Source organism: Apium graveolens, chromosome 11 (genome assembly GCF_009905375.1).
Source record: "Apium graveolens cultivar Ventura chromosome 11, ASM990537v1, whole genome shotgun sequence".
Lineage (NCBI taxonomy): Eukaryota > Viridiplantae > Streptophyta > Magnoliopsida > Apiales > Apiaceae > Apium > Apium graveolens.
In genome coordinates, this window is record NC_133657.1 from 140,197,728 (window position 1) to 140,211,650 (window position 13,923).

Sequence of the window (13,923 nt, forward strand, 5' to 3'; positions counted from 1 at the left end):
ATGTGTAATTCACAGCGGTAAGTAATATTTGTAAACATTTATTAATGAAATCTTTGTTTAAAGAATTAAAATAATTTCAAATTTAATATAAGTTAAACATTTGAAGGTTAAGTGATGTTTGTCAGGTGAAAAAAAAATTAATTTTATACATAATTAAAGACCCACGCGTGCGAAATATCTCAAATTTGAAATATTCTCTCTGCAAACACAAATCAATCAATCTTGATCACAACTCAGAAGTGATTCAAGATGTTGGGTTTTCTAAACAAACAAATGTTTAAAATAACTTATTACACTAAAACAATTCATAAATTTTCTTTCTGCTACCTCATGAACAAAACACTGCTAAGTATTTAGATCACAATACAATGTGTGAATTTTTAATACTGAAGTAATCTGAAACCTAAATACACGGCTACTTCAAGTGAAGGAATCCTACATCCTGTACCTCTATCTTGTGCTTGCAAAGAAGGAAAATTGCACAAAAAATGTATAAAAACATACGACTAATTATAACTCCTAAACCAAAATATAGTAATAATAATGATCTTAGTTTATTATATTGATTGATATCCAACTTCGATTTCCTTTTATTTCTCAAACCTGATTGATAATATTCAATATGTAAGCTGCTACCAAGCTTGCAACAGATAGTGATAAGGAACGCAGCGTGGAAGCTATGTCAGATATGATTTTGGGAACCTCCGAATATAATAATTCATATTTCCGTATTAAGCTCGTAGCCTCTGCAATGCCAATTAAAGAGTACTTTAGTATAATGCAGACATGCTTACCACAGGATTCAGATTGTCTAAATATTTTTTTTAATTGCAATTACTCTTTATAATATGTTATTTCAATGCTACTACAAACATAAATATGATAGACCTTAGACATCCCAAATCCCCTGTTGTTTAAAAGAAATCACAATTGACCTTAGACGGGAAGGCATCCGGTTTTCCGATCTTGTCATTATTGTCCTTGTGAACCATATGCAGCTCCATGTAATATCTTAAAATATATATAATCCTTTTATATATGGTAGATCATAAACTTAGTTAGGTGTTGCAAAAATAGATAACCATTGAAAATAATTAATTTACAACACCTGTGGCCATTAATGGAGTGCTTAGAAGGTGAGTGCCAATAAAATTTTTGTAGAACATAATCAGTTCCATCTATCTTTATGATCCAGGATCTCCTTTCAAATAAACCTGCATCCCCCCATATATTACCAGTTATATGAAATTATAGAAAGCAAAATTATAACATGCATAAACACGTACAACTATATCATGTCCTTTATTCTTGAGCTCAGCATCAGCAAGTTTGTAATCTTTGATCAGGTCCCCGGATTTTGCACTAAGTTGTACAATTTTATTAGAAATATCAATCAGAGACTGATTGTGATCTCTTGCAGCTTTGCAGGCCTTTCACTCTTTCTTCAGCTCACCCCAAATTATGGGTGTCTTCTTGTTTCTCTCTTTATATTCAAATGGTGCCTCGTTTTGTGCAAAGGCATATGTCAAATGTCAGGTATCCCTAAATATTGAATCTCTAGCATATCAGAACAACCTGAAAAATAGCTACAGATTTTTCAAAAAGAGTGCTCAAATCTTGCGGCTTTACAATTGTTTGGACATGTATAGTAAGTATCCTTTTCTAATAGCTATCACTTATCCAATAAAATTTAAAAAGACTGGCTCAAGTATTCTTTCATGATTTCTACTGCCTAAAACTATTTTGAGCAAATAAAGTGAAGGATGCACATGTTCAAAGCTTTAAAAACGAAATTAAGAATGGCTTCCTTTAGTCATCCTAAAATAATCAAGGGAAGCACCATATAAGTTAAGCCCGATTAAGTAACTGAAAAGCATATATTACCAATTCAATGAGGTCTAATGAAAATAGTACGTTGTTCACACACACACACACACAATCAAGTGGATTTTACATGTTATTAATCCAATGGGATCAGAATATAGTTAGTCATTCAGACACACACGCCCGCAACAAATAGAAAGCAAATGAGGTTCCTAACTATGATCAACTTAAATCTAACAAAACAAACTTACACAACTTCTAAGAAGTCTACAATCTCTTAAAGGTTCCAGAAAATGTTATGAGCCATATGATAGATTTTAAAGGTATAATTTTTGTTGGATGATATTGAAAGTAGACTTGATGTGTTGGGTTCAACATTTGTTGTTCAAATCCATGACTCCTAATATGTGCATCCTCTCAACTTCTAGGATGTACATGTGTTGATCAAATCCATGACTACTAATTTGTGCATTCTCTCAACTTCTAGGTTGTACAGGAAGTTGCAGAGAGCCAGAATTTGACTCAAATTTTCCTCCCAAAACCTCATAAAGCCAGCCCCGGGAATGTTTACATGGCTTCATTCCTATTGGATTTTCTACGTAAGTGTTTACGCCAAGATACTTACAAATATAAATTTACCATAATTAGTTGCAAATATCATTATATACTTGTCTTATGCTTATTTCCTCTTTGATGAGCTCATTTCCTAAAAAGCTTATATAGGACAAAAATATTTAAAAATCTGTGTTCCAGAACATTAAAGATAATGAGGTTCAAATATTTATTATTTAGATAGTTGATGCATCGGTAACTTGTAAAAATCTGGAAATCTAGCAGTACACAAATTAATATTTTGATGAAATTTTACGCTATAAATTTATCTGTACCAAGCCTTTAACTCTTTGAGCTTAAAGGTTACATCTACGATAATTATTATTCCATTACCTTTATTTTGACATTTCAATAAGTTTTAGTAACCAGTATTAACAATTAATTAGATCCCAAGATCGGTCAAATAATGCATTTCATTGTAACCGTTAAAAATATAAATCCAAATATATAGCCAATAAAGACCATACTTAAGGCATTTACCCATTGTTGAGCTTCTACTAGTTCCAGCTTTAACAGATCAATCTCGCTCTTTAAAAGCAACAATTTAGAGTTTAGATCATTTATAGTAATTTGTAACTTAAATTATGTGTCCGGATGAAAGCAATTTCATCAACAGGAGTTGCACTATCTGTGAACATAGACATTGCTTCCTTTAGACATACACTATCTGTAAAGATGAACCTATATCTACACATAAATGAACCTATATATCAAATATGCGACTTAGTGTGAATACAATCTGCGATTAATACATATAATCGAACAAATGTGTGCGTGAGTAAACGAAATCAAACGGAGGAAGAAAGGATATAAACAGAAGAGAGATCCTCGAGTCCAGTTGAAACTGTCTCCTTAAAGCTATTTCGCCTCTCACCGTATGTGCGAGTCGATAGCCTCCCAGGATAAAACGAGGTAGCGGCGGCGTTACGGATAACGAACACCTTCAGCGAGCTTGAACGGGTACGAAACTATCACCGAGAGAGAGAGTTTTGTGTTTAAAGGCGAATATGTTTTTTGTGTCTAACCCTAACGCCTTAGAGGTGTTTATATAGGTGTAGATAGACTTGTGCGCTACTCTTTTCCATAATTAAATATCATTAATTATGAAATCGGTGTAATACTTGCAAGCTACTCTATTCCATAAATAATCTGAAACAGAATCAGATTAAATATATCAAGACATACACCATATCAATTAATCTGAAACAAAATCAAATTAATTTATGCCATAATATTTGAGCCAAATTCTAATGAAAAATAATAATTTCCATTATTAAGAGAATATCATCATATCTCACACATCTTTTAGTCATAATGCTCAAAAAATATGACTTACCAATATGGGACTTATACCCATATTTTCCAACAATCCCCCACATGGGTGAGATTGGTGATCTTAGTAGCACACACCAGACAGACAGACAGACACGGAGTTTGACTTGGTGATAGTTTCTTCGATCAGATATAGCATACGATAGGTAGAGAATGCTCCTTGAACCTTCGCTCGAGTAAGCATACCGACTTTACTGGTAGACAGTAGACGTGCTTGTCCTTGAACTGTTCGACCGTTTATGTAAACGATGATATACTTATCACTATATCGTTTCTGACTCGTTCAGCTCTCATGAGTATGTCCATTTTGGCCATGGAACATCGTCCTGGTTCTGCAGAAGTTTCTAAAGAATTGTGCCTCGCAATTCTCCTTTGAAGCGGCCCCACTTCTCTCCCACATAGGTGATCTTTATCTTATAGAGTAACCCGCGTTTACTCAACTGAATTCCATGCGTTCACTCCTGAGCTCCATGTATTCATCAAAGATCATTAAAGGCTCAAAGCTTAACCTCGTACCTTACGGGTCTCACTGTTTCCTCATCATAGGAACAGGCCAGGGGTTACCCCCACAGTGATTTGGTCATCATGATTTAGTTGTCCCATTGAACCAAGTTCTTGGGATCTCCAGTCAGCAATGGTTGGGTGTCCACCATGATGCCGTTAAGCAATAGGCTTAAGGCCCATCCCTCTCGATGATTTCTCAACCACTTCTCTTGATAACCCTTTGGTTAGTGGATCCGCGATATTATCTTTTGACGGTATATAGTCAACAGTGATAATTCCGGTTGAGATCAATTGTCTAATGGAACTGTGTCGTCGTCGTATATGACGAGACTTTCCATTATACATCGTGCTCTGTGCTCTGCCAATAGCGGATTGACTATCACAGTGAATCTCTATTGCAGTTACAGGCTTTGACCATCTTGGAATATCCTCCAGAAACTGACGTAGATATTCAGCCTCTTCGGCGCATTTATCTAGTGCCACAAACTCAGCTTCCATCGTGGAATGAGTTATCACCGTTTGTTTTGAGGATTTCCATGATATTGCCGCTCCAGCTAATGTAAACACATAGCCACTCGTAGACTTAAGTGCTTTCTTGCTAGATATCCAATTTGCGTCAGTATATCCTTCTAATACTGCTGGGTATCTGCCATAGTGCAGTCCATAGTCTCGAGTTCCCCTCAAGTACCTTAGTACCCTTATAATTGCTTTCCAGTGATCAGCTCCCGGATTACTCATATACCTACTCAACTTGCTAATTGAGTATGCAATGTCTGGTCTTGTACAACTCATGAGGTACATCAGACTACCAATTATCCTCGAGTATTCCAATTGGGAAACAGCTACACCTTTGTTCTTGGATAGGTGCAAAGTCATATCCACAGGTGTCCTAGCTTTCTCAAAGTCATCCTTAAGAAACTTCTCAAGGATCTTGTCAACATAATGTGTTGACTTAATGCGAGACCCTTTGATGTTCTAGAAATTTGAATTCCCAGAATTACATTTGCTAGTCCCATGTCTTTCATGTCGAATCTTGATTTCAACATGTCCTTGGTAGATTTGATCACTTTATCATTGCTTCCGGCAATAAGTAGATCATCTACATATAGCGTCATCATGACATAGCCATTGTCATTCTCCTTGACATAGCTGTTCTCGTTCTCCTTGTAATAGGCACAGCTATCACATTCATTGATTTTGAAGCCATTGGCCAGCACGACCTCATCAAATTTTTCATGCCATTTCATAGGCGCTTGTTTCAAACCATACAATGATTTCACCAATCTACACACTTTCCTTTCTTGTCCTGGGACAACAAACCCTTCAGGTTGTTCCATATAGATTTCTTCATCTATGTCTCCATTTAGGAAAGCTGTTTTCACATCCATTTGATGTACAGTTAGATTACGCATTGCAGCAATAGCAAACATCATCCTTATGGACGTTATTCTCGTTACAAGAGAATATGTATCAAAGTAATCAAGGCCTTTTTGTTGCTTGTATCCTTTAATTACAAGTCTGGCCTTATACTTATCAATAGTGCCATCAGTTTTCAACTTCTTCTTGAAAACCCACTTGCTACCTAATGGTTTGCAACCAGTTGGCAAGTCCACGAATTCCCAAGTATGATTTTGCATAATTGAATCAACTTCATTCTTGATGGCCTCTTTCCACATAGGCCCATCAGGTGAGGTAACCGCCTCCTTATAAGTTTTTGGGTCACCTTCTTCGAGCAAATAGGTCATAAAATCAGACCCATAAGATTTCTCCGTTCATTGTCTTTTGCTCCTTCTCACTACCCCACATTTTTGTCTTCACTTTCGTCACTCTCATTATCGTCATCTACAGACTCATGAGATCGTTTAGACGTCGTAGGTTGTTGGTTTCCCGGATTACAGGGAAACATCGTCTCAAAGAATGAGGCATTCCTTGATTCCATAATGGTATTCTTTTGAATATCAGGAATCTTGGATTCATGAACAAGAAACCGATATGCAGTGCTGTGTGGAGGATATCCGATGAAGATACAATCCACAGTCTTAGGACCTATCTTCACCTTCTTCGGTGTAGGGATCAGTACCTTTGCAAGGCACCCCCACACTTTCAGGTGTTGGTAACTTGGTTTCTTTTTCTTCCACATTTCATAAGGACTTACATCCTTATTCTTGCGCATCGTAATATTTAAAATATTATTTGCGCTTAAGATGGCTTCTCCCCACATCGATTGTGGAAGCCCAGAGCTTAACAACATCGCATTCATCATTTCTTTCAGAGTGCGATTCTTCCTTTCAGCCACACCATTTGACTGAGGGGAGTATGGTGCAGTGACCTCATGGATTATACCATGTTGTGAACAGAATTCTCCAAATGGTTCAACATATTCACCTCCACGATCACTTCGTATCGCTTTGATTTTCTCAATCTGTTGTGTCTCAACTTCTTCCTTATAGATTTTAAACTTATCTATAGCTTCGTCTTTGCTTTTCAACAAATATACATAGCAGTATTTTGTACAATCATCAATGAATGTAATAAGATACTTGTTTCCTCCTCTTGTTGGAGCGAATTTTAAATCACATATGTCGCTATGTATTAGGTCTAGCACTTTGGTGTTCCTTTCCACACGTTTAAATGATGATCTCGTTAATTTTGCCTCAACACAAGTCTCACACTTATGTTTTGAATCGATAGTAAGTTTAGGTATGTATTCTTTTGCACTTAAACGTCGTAAAGTGTCATAATTTACATGTCCTAATCTAGCATGCCATAAATTAGGAGACTCAAGCAAGTAAGCAGAAGAATTCTTCATTTCATTATCGTCCTTAACGGACATTACATTGAGCTTAAAAAGCCCATCGGTTAAATAACCCTTGCCTACAAACATACCACTCTTAGACAAAATTACTTTATCTGACTCTATTACAATGCGAAAGCCATGCTTACTCAACAGAGAACCAGACACAAGGTTCTTGAGAATATCAGGCACATAAAGTACATTCTTCAAAGTCAGATTCTTCCCAGAGGTCATCTTCAGGATCACCGTGCCTTCACCCTCAATGGTAGAAGTTGCTGAATTCCCCATGTAGAGCTTCTCACCAGCATCAGAAGCTTTGAGGCTAGAGAAAATCGCCTTGTCTGAGCAAACATGCCTAGTAGCACCAGTATCAATCCACCATTCACGTGGATTAGAACCGACCAGATTCACTTCAGAGACCGTAGCATAGAGGTCTATATCACCCATATCCTTGGAGATATTCTCTACCATGTTTGCTTCTTTCTTCTTGTTGGGCTTCTTGGGCTTCTTGCAGTCAGAAGACCTATGACCAACTTTATCACAGTTGTAGCACTTCCCCTGAAATTTCGACTTCGAAATCCCTCCTTTGGGTGCCAGCTTTGCCCCTTTACTAGAATTAGTCTTCTTGGGCTTGGAGCTTTGAGCGTGCTCCACCATGTTTGCCTTCTCAGTGGCAACATTAACTTTCTTCTCGGACCCTCTGTTGTCTTCTTCAATACGAAGTCTAACAATAAGATCCTCCATAGACATCTCCTTTCGCTTGTGCTTAAGGTAGTTCTTAAAATCTTTCCATCCAGGTGGAAGCTTTTCAATAACAGCAGCAACTTGGAAAGACTCACTTATGACCATTCCCTCAACATGAATGTCATGAATGATCACCTGCAGTTCCTGCACCTGACTGACCACAGTCTTAGAGTCTGCCATCTTATAATCAAGAAAGCGGCCAACAATCCACTTCTTTGCCCCAGCGTCCTCGATTTTATACTTATGGTCAAGTGACTCCCATAAGACCTTAGTTGTTGGCTTCGCGCTGTATACGTTATACAACGAGTCAGACAAACAATTTAACACATAGTTCCGACATATGTAGTCGGAGTGCTTCCAAGCATCAGCAGCATACACAGTCTGCATGTTACTCTCAGCAGTGAGCAACGGTGGTTCTTCCTTAAGGAAGCGATCCATATGCAACGTGGTCAGATAAAAGTGCATCTTTTGTTGCCAACGTTTGAAGTTCGTTCCATTGAACTTCTCAGGTTTTTCAGCATGTGCAGCAGACACAGTTTGCATAACAGGTGCAGCAGACACCACAGGTGGAACAGATGGTACGTGCGTCTGTACTACAGGTGTATGCACACCAGTAGGCACCGCAGGTATGATCGGAGGAGTGAATCCTGCCGATATCTGTCCAAGAGGAACACTAAACTGTCCAATGACAGTGTGTCCCACAGACACATGTCCCGAAGGCACATGTCCAACAGGCGTTTGACCCCCATCAGATCGTACGATCCGTGCGTTAGGGTTAATCGGCTGCTGGTGAACCCCATCAGATCCAGTGATCTGTGCGTTGGGATCAGCCGTCATGTTCATCGAATCGTTCACAGTTTGGTTCTCCATCGATCTGTTACTCAACAAAACAAGCAGATACAGATGTATCAGTCACAGATGTATATAAAATAAATAGCTTTAAGATTGTGAATACAATCTGCGATTAATACATATAATCGAACAAATGTGTGCGTGAGTAAACGAAATCAAACGGAGGAAGAAAGGATATAAACAGAAGAGAGATCCTCGAGTCCAGTTGAAACTGTCTCCTTAAAACTATTTCGCCTCTCACCGTATGTGCGAGTCGATAGCCTCCCAGGATAAAACGAGGTAGCGGCGGCGTTACGGATAACGAACACCTTCAGCGAGCTTGAACGGGTACGAAACTATCACCGAGAGAGAGAGAATTTTGTGTTTAAAGGCGAATATGTTTTTTGTGTCTAACCCTAACGCCTTAGAGGTGTTTATATAGGTGTAGATAGACTTGTGCGCTACTCTTTTCCATAATTAAATATCATTAATTATGAAATCGGTGTAATACTTGCAAGCTACTCTATTCCATAAATAATCTGAAATAGAATCAGATTAAATATATCAAGACATACACCATATCAATTAATCTGAAACAAAATCAAATTAATTTATGCCATAATATTTGAGCCAAATTCTAATGGAAAATAATAATTTCCATTATTAAGAGAATATCATCATATCTCACATATCTTTTAGTCATAATTCTCAAAAAATATGACTTACCAATATGGGACTTATACCCATATTTTCCAACACTTAGAGCTAGATATTGTAGTTTGCAAGCAGGATGAAAGATGTACCTAAAATACAGTCTTCCCTTTCGGTATACTTCTTAATTAGTTCTTATAATGTTTTGAATAATACTATAGATTTGGACATATGATGACAAAAAATCTTAAAATACAATTACTAAAGTGACAAACATATCTGCATTTTAAATCTGGGTATTAAAAATTATATATAAAATCAAACCTTAATAAAAATTGGGAGATTTTCTTTCTAATTATTATCCAAGTACTAAATATGCAAATCCAATAAGATATTTTGGTCATCGCACATTCTATTTTATACAATGCCGCACATTCTATTTTATATTCAGGCATAATTGTATACAATGTCCATATTTTGTGATTTCCTGAATCCAAAATAATATAAATATTCATAACAATCATTAATGATTCTCAAAAATCACATACCTGATCTTAGTTTTCGGGAACATATAAATGATCAATTTTCTGGAAGTCATCAAAAAACTGTAATTGAACCATTATAAACCAAATTAGAGTCAGACAAAAAGCCACTTACAATTTGAACAATAAAAAGTTACCTTTGTATGTAATATGCAAATCCAATAAAACATTTCAGTCATCGCAAATTCTACTCACCAAATTCTCACATAAAAATAGCAGTAACCCTACAATAACCCTAAATTTTCAGAAAACTTTATACTCACCAAATAAGTTTTAACAACATAGGAAATTGTATTCATATGATCGAACTGAATCTCAACAAACTTCCCGAAATGACTACAACACTCAAAATTTTTTAAGTTAGAAGTAGATAAAAAAATAATCATACACATATACTATACAGGTAGACTTACACATATACTATAACTATACAGGTAGATCTAGCTGCACTCCTCCACTCCCGACTTGGAGTGAATTATTTAATGCATTAGTTTTTACATTTGAAGTAGAAACTTAAAAACCAAATTGTCGAGACATACTCTTGCATAAAAGTTAAAACACGTACATACGTAATAAGCCTGCATAAACACATACATACATATATAACTTAAAGCAATGAACTTTCATCAAATTAAAATCAAACAATGTAGAAAACTTATATACCATTTTTCGATAAGGAATCAAACAGTCAACCATAAATAGTTGCAACAAAATCTTAATCCTGCACAAAGTTCATGTTTACAAATGTATAAAAAGCATTGATTTTTTAGTTAAATTCTGGCATTATATCGGAACACTTGTGACTGGTAAACTAATTTTAAGATTACAGTAAAAAACTAACAGAAAAGCTGAAGAAAGAATGGATAGTGTTACCTTTCGACATCAAAACATCTTCAAAACTTCTCAGCAAAGATTGTAAATATATGAAAACCAATTATAATTAATATAAGAAACAATATGATAGTGCATACATATTCACGAATATAAAAATATTGAAAGAAAAACAACCCTAAAATCTAGCCATTAACAATAGTTTTGATGAGAAACAACGTATAAATTGTAAAATTTGCTAACATTTTCTTTAAGGAAAATCATCGAACAACTTTCCAGCAAACTTTAAACTACAACAAAGAAAAAAAATTATAAGTAACGACAAAGTTAGTACTCAATTCGAAACTAATTAAAAGAGAGTAGTAGAATAAAAGCAAATGAAAGTCAATTATAACGAATCGAGAAATAGTAAAAGAGTGCATATATCACTTGGTTTGAATTCTTAAAATTTGTGCATATAAATTTGAAATTTATAAATGGGAACTAGCTGAGACTAGGAAGAAAGAAGATTTAGAAATAGATAGAGTGTGCATAGAGCAACCTTTTGAAGAAAGAAGTTTAAACGCAAGCTTTGAAGCAGATGTTAAGAATCTACTGCTAGGAAAAAACCTTAGTGAACTTGAAGTAATATAGTCAGAAATTGAGACGCAAATTAACATCTTCAAGGAAAAGGCCTATCTTACATAAATTCACTAAAGGATTTTACTAAAAAATTTAAAAAAGAATCACAGAAGTTTAGGGTGTCATGAGGTAGATGTTGGTTATGATTTCCGAACCTTATTGACAAGAAAGCTCCTACTTATATTACAGACAGAGATGGAGACAGTGTATAAACCTGCATTATAAGATTTTATGCAGGGCCTCCTTATGAAGATATTGCTTTAGTGCACCTTTGAAAGATGAATTCTGCACCTAAATATCAACTTAACCGCCAGATACTTGGATGAATGGAAGACAACTTCTTCACTTTTTAATTTGATATTTGATATTATCCTAAGAAGCACAATGATATTCAAAATATTGTTAATATTAAAAATAATGATTAAGGAGGTCTAAAGAGCATTGTCTAGATGAGTGCATACTCTGATAACTCCCGGTGGCAGGGCTGCTCCTTCGACGTCGTGGCTGGATCCCTCGTCGCTGTGGAGGTATAGCTGTCGTGGGGTTCCTACAAAACAACACCATAAGAGGGGTTTGAGTCTCGCGGCGCCTCCGGTGTGAGAGTAAGAACTCGCTTTTGGGGAAGATGAAGATAGATAGGAATGTAGGGTGACTGTGTGCGTATATGAGTGTGAGAGGGTGATTAACCCCAAAACCTTATATCCTTGGGCTATTTATAAACCAAGGGTAGGGTTTTACGGTTGGTACCTTTGAATCAGGGTCTTTGGATCTGGGAGCGGAGGACACCTGGTGGGGATGGATGCCTTACACGTGTCTAAATGAGAGTGGTTGAAGAATGTTCTCAGGATCTTCTGACACGTGCCTAGGTTGTTCTTGTTATTGATAGGTGAAAACTGTCGCTATCACGTTCTTGGGAGTGTGCTTCACGTGTTGGGACTCCAAATGGTTTGGTTGTTGAGGGTCACTGGCCCGGACCCAAGTGTTCAGGACTGGATGGTCCTGGGGTGGCCGGACTAGGACTAAGGGTGAGCGGGACTGGGCGGTTCTGGAGATGCTGGATTAGGACTCATTAGTACTACATGCCTTACTCTCTATCATGTGCCCCCACTCTCCTATACGGATTTTATGGATGGGGGAGTAGGATGAATGAGTCTTGCAGTATGTGGAATTTGAGCTTTTCTTGCCCGCAGTCTGGATGGTGTTGAGTGAAGCCAATCAGGACTAAGGTTTGATATCTTTAGAAGAATCTGAGCTTTTCTTACCCCCTAGTCCGGATTGTGTTGCGTGAAGCCAATCAGGACTAAGGTTGGATATCTTTGGAAGAATTTGAGCTTTTCTTGCCCCCCCAGTCCGGATTGTGTTGAGTGAAGCCAATCAGGACTTAGGTTGGATGTCTTTAGAAGAATTTGAGCTTTTCTTACCCCCCCAGTCCGGATTATTTTGAGTGAAGCCAATCAGGACTAAGGTTGGATGTCTTTAGAAGAATTTGAGCTTTTCTTCCCCCGGTCCGGATTATGTTGAGTGCAGACAATCAGGACTAAGGTTGGATGTCTTTTGAAGAATTTGAGCTTTTCTTACCCCCCCCGTCCGGATTGTGTTGAGTGAAGCCAGTCATGACTTAGGTTGGATGTCTTTAGAAGAATTTGAGCTTTTCTTGCCCCCAGTCCGGATTGTGTTGAGTGAAGCCAATCAGGACTAAGGTTGGATGTCTTCAGAAGAATTTGAGCTTTTCTTGCCCCCAGTCCGGATTGTGTTAATCATGGAGTCCGGACTGGAAGTTGAAGCAGTTTTGGATTTCCCCCCCAATAATTTGAATCACAACAGTTGTCTTTTTTCAAAAGACGTGCCGTAATAATTATTTGTACTTATTACCGTGTGTATATATATATATATTGATGTGCATATATATCTAGGCGATGAGCGGCCAGGATTGGGCCACGTGGCAGGGGATATTGATTTTGACTGCGTCTATAAAAGGCACCCTTATTCTTCTTTTTATTTTTTATCCTCACCTCTTCTCTCTTCGTCTTCTTTCTTTTTCTTCTATCTCTAAAGCTTTGCACCGCTTGATTGCTCTTGCCGCTGCTGTCTCCACCGTGTTTGCTTATTTTTCTTCTGTCCCCTTGAACTATAAGTAGTTCCTCTTCTTTCCTCCATCATTTTTTCTCATCGTATATTCCATAAGTTTTGCTATTGTTGTGTTTTGTCTATGTGTTTGTATGAATATCCTGATTGTTCTTTTTTTGTGGCTTTGAATATGTGTATATATAGGTTTCTTGTATATATTTTGGTGTCTGATTTTGGTTTAGGATGTTTCTAATTTTAGGGTTTTGTAGCTGAGTTAAGACTGTAGTTCATAGCATGAATTTATAGTTTTGTTTTTGGCTTTTCTTTGTTTTTATGGTTTTTAGTTGAGTCTGGACTACTGTGGGTTGTTTGTTTGGTATTTGAGTACAGACTTGTAAACGTAGTCCGCACTCTTTTGGTATGGGTTTAGCTGCGTTGTGGTTATTGGATGTTGTGAGTAGTTTGTTCCTAGGGGTCTACATTCCTAAACTGGTTGGTTATATTCTAATAAAATTGAATATAGGGTAGTCCGGACCATTCTAGGATATAAGATAAAGAAATTGTAGGAAT

General features: G+C 36.9%; 1 long non-coding RNA gene across 19 annotated transcripts; it reads right to left on the reverse strand.

Annotated features, from left to right (window-relative positions):
• Positions 1 to 274: 274 nt before the first annotated feature.
• Positions 275 to 11,663, reverse strand: LOC141698616 (uncharacterized). Of its 19 annotated transcripts, XR_012565179.1 has the most exons (8): positions 11,501 to 11,663; positions 10,909 to 10,955; positions 10,708 to 10,733; positions 10,498 to 10,555; positions 10,248 to 10,412; positions 9,841 to 9,897; positions 1,109 to 1,575; positions 275 to 746 (listed from the first exon to the last, which is right to left on the reverse strand). It is a non-coding gene; the product is annotated as an uncharacterized LOC141698616 (long non-coding RNA). The 19 variants fall into 19 exon arrangements; XR_012565180.1 differs by lacking the exon at positions 10,909 to 10,955; XR_012565182.1 differs by lacking the exon at positions 10,248 to 10,412.
• Between the last annotated feature and the right edge of the window lie 2,260 nt (positions 11,664 to 13,923).